Genomic DNA, 4,033 nt, shown 5'->3' with positions numbered 1-4,033 from the left:
ATGGTACAGACTGACATATCTCAATGTGGGATTGGGGGGACAAGAATAGATAAACCAAAGAATTTATATACTTATAGGCATAGCCCATGGACATGGGCAATAGGGTAGTGAAGACATGGGGGATGGGTAGGGGTTTGGAGGAGGTAGGGAGAAGTGGGGAAAGAGAATATATCTGTAACACTATCTTATATAATAAAAGGTAATATGCTAATTAGATAGAGTGGAAGTCATTCGGACCTCCGTCCTTCCTTCAGGACCTTTCAGCTGCTCTGGGCAGGCAGTGGCTGTGGGATCCAGGAAGCCACTGCATCTGTGCAGGCTTGGGCAAGAGGGATGGACTCTGGCCCAGGCAGCTGGCCTCCCACCCACCCGCCCAAGGCTGCGAGGAATGGGCAGGAGGGAGGGATCCCAGTCCAGGTGGCTGCCCGCGGCTGCGAGGGAGAGAGCCAGGCAGCCACCCATGGTTAGAGGCGATCAGGCAGGCAGGCAGGTAGGTGAGTGGTTAGGGGTGATCAGGCAGGCAGGCAGGTGAGCAGTTAGGAGCCAGAGGTCCTGGATTGCAAGACGGCACAGACCAGGCCGAGGGACCCCACTGGTGCACAATTGGGGCCAGGGAGGGACACAGGAGGTTGGCCAGGGGGAAGGGACCACATGAGGGCTCCAGGGCATGTCCGGCCTGTCTCCCTCAGTCCCAATCTGCCAGACCCCAGCAGCAAGCTAACCTACCAGTCAGAGCGTCTGCCCCCTGGTGGTCAGTGCACATCATAGCGAGCAGTTGAGCAGCCTTACCATATCATTAGCATATTATGCTTTGATTGGTTGAATGGCTGATTGGTCGACCGGACACTTAGCATATTAGGCTTTTATTATATAGGATTCAGTCATTCCAAATATATTGAAATGCAACCTTACCATGGGTTCAATGAACTTATTTACTGATATTTAATTCCTGATTCATTGAACAAATAATAATGGAGCATCCACTCTTTGCCACATTTTCCAGGACCATTATAGATTACCTTCTATGTGTATTCCATTGCCAGTTTTATTATTAATTCATGTTGGTAACCCTAAATTATTGCTACTTATTACATCTTGTTTTGGTTAGTTTTTGGTGCTTCACTCAATTTTCTATAATACAGTTGCTTACAATTCACTCTATTTAACCAGGTTTCATTATCCCTGTCATTCCTTTCATTTCATAACTTCACATTTACTTAAAGGTGTGTGCCTATATATAAGTGCACATATATTCACAAACATTTGTGAAAATATAAAGGTTAACAAAACAGGTGAATCCCTGCTTGTTTGGATCTGGCACTGTGATGGTGAAGACAGAGTACAATGAAATAAATGTTTGCATGACAATGCTCAGGATTAAATCATATGAAGAAAGTTACTCAGGGAGGGAATAATGGCGGCGGAATAGACAGACGTGTTCCGAGCCTTGTCCCGGTGCAGAAAGAAAGAACAGCTGAGGGACGCACAAGGAGTGTTTGTTGGCTGGTTGGGAGACAGCTGAATTCCAGAAGGAGGTGGGGGACTGCTGAACGGGGTTCCCCTGACCTGGCAGCACCAACTGCGGCTGGGTCCCCTCCCGGAGCTGCGGGCTTGGACGCGGAGTCTGCGCCATCTTGATCCGGAAAGTGGAGCTTATCTGAAGCCTGAGAATCCACAACGGCGGCACCCCAGGAACAGCTGCGAGCCCCAGAACAACGCTCCCCAACTGGCGCAAGCACACGGGTTCAGAGGAGCTCTACACTCCACCACGGAAAGGTCAGATTTCGCCTGGGATAAGGTGAGGTCTCTGGTCCCGGCGGGAGAGAGGAACGCGCGTTTTGCGGGAGCTGGAGGACCAGGGAAGTCTGTGCCTAGAAAAATCCGTGGCTGTAGGGGCTGGAGTGATCCGTGATTGTGGAAAGGGGTCCTCAGAGCTGCTAAGAGAAGGGCACTCTAAAAAGCAACCCATTTTGATCTGAAGTGCAGGGACACCCTAAGAATTTCAGGCTGTCCAGACTTACGCGCAGCCCGTGCGCTCCCTTTGTGCCTGGGTTTACTCGCAGTCCTGGAGTTCGCACACTTGGGCTTTTTCCTCTTCAAATCCTTGCTTCTGATTACTAAGCCCAATACATAGGATCACCCAGTTGGGGACACCCTGGGAGACTGCAGGGGAAAGTTGTTTTTCTGGAACCTGGGGATCGGAGCGGGGAGTGACCATCAGAGAGTCAGCTCTGAGGCAGACCACGCCCACAGGCCGGTGGCGAGTGCCACAGGGAAAGAAGGCTCTAACACTGCCTAGAGAGGCCATAGATAGACCCGGAAGTCAATCCAGAAACACTGCCACCCAGGGGCTGAATCACAAATTGACTCTTGCGTAATCAAAAATAAAGGAATACGAGAAATTAAGACACACCGCCTGCTTAAAATCAGGACTGGCTTACGACACCGAAGAGCAGTGGATCGCAGGGAACTGCAATACTGTCTGGACTGAGAAACAGGCGTGCCAAACAGAAAAACAGAGGAAGTGAATGACCTTCACTACTTCACATTTTATTTTTACCTTTTATTTTTTTATTTTTTTATTTTTTTTTATTTTCATTTTTTGCATCTTTTAATCAAGAAACTTTTTTTTCTTTTTTCATCACTTGATTTTACCTTTTTAATGATTACATTTTTATTTTCAATCCGTATTATTACTACTGCTATTTTATCTTTTTTTTTTTTTAAAGTGTCATTTTATTTTCTCTTCATTTTATTTTGGGATTAGGGTTCTACATTCTATTTTTTATCTTTCCTTTAGCATCGTTTTACTCTATCTCAACTCTACCTTTAGGCCATCACTCTCTTCCTAACCTCCCCCTTTTCAGTGTCCTGTTTGTCTTACCCTTTTACTGCTTTAGATTTTCCCTATTCTTTCTGTTTACCCCTTGTTAAAATTTCACCCTACTTACATATCTAATCTCTAATCCCCTGCTCCAAGTCCACATATACCTCTCCCTTCGCTGTCTGAGCTATCCATAAACTTGTCCTTCTCTCTGTCCTTTTGTTGTTGTTTGCTTGAATGTAGATTATATCCAATTTTTATGCTGTTTTTGTGAGATTGTTTTGCTTATTCTTCTTTTGTTTATTTTTTTGTTTGTTTTGTGCTTCAGCTTTCCCTTGCCTCAATCCATATTAGTTGGTGTTGTAGTTTGTATTAATCCCCAGGCACTTGTTGCTGGCATTTGCTGGGATTAGTGATTGTTCTATTGGAGTTTTATCCCCAATATATATAGTCTGTTCCCCTTTCTCTCTTAGTCACTTTCTTGTCTCTCTTACTTTTTTTTCTCTTTACTTTCCCTTTTCCCAATTTCATTTTCACACTCCTTTTTTCTTTTTTTCTTTCTTTCTTTCTTTTTTCCTCTTCTTCTTTCTCTCCTATCACCTAATTTGCCTTTCTCTGGTGGTCACCTTTATTGGAGGTTATTAATATCGTGAATACATTCCTGTTCAGTGCCTTGTGAGTTGTACCTGGTAGTGCTGTATTTTGTGCCTTTAAATCAACCCAGGAGAGAGAGAACTACATAACCAGACACCCAGAGAAGAGAGACCATGGGGAGACAAAGAAGCAGCCCGCATATGAAAGAAAAGCAGGCATCACCAGAAAAGGAAGTAAACGAAATGGAGGCAAGCAACCTTCCAGAAAAAGAATTCAGAGAAATGGTCATAAGGTGGCTGAAAAGAATGGAAGACAAATTCGACAATATGAGCAAGAACCAAGAGGAAATGAAGAAGAACCAAGAAGAAATGAAAAATGACATCGCTGCTGTAAAGAACTCAATAGAAAGCATCAAGAGTAGAGTAGAAGAAGCAGAGGACCGCATCAGTGAGCTAGAAGACAAGATGGAAAAAAATACCCAAGAAAAGCAACTTCTAGAAAAAAAAATTAAAAGGCAGGAGGAGAGTCTAAGGGAACTTTGGGACAACACGAAACAAAACAACATCCGCATAATAGGGGTTCCAGAAGGAAAGGAAGCTGAGCAAGGAATAGAAA

Source organism: Plecotus auritus, assembly GCF_963455305.1.
Source record: "Plecotus auritus genome assembly, chromosome: 6".
NCBI lineage: Eukaryota > Metazoa > Chordata > Mammalia > Chiroptera > Vespertilionidae > Plecotus > Plecotus auritus.
Note: the sequence above shows the minus strand (reverse complement) of the source record.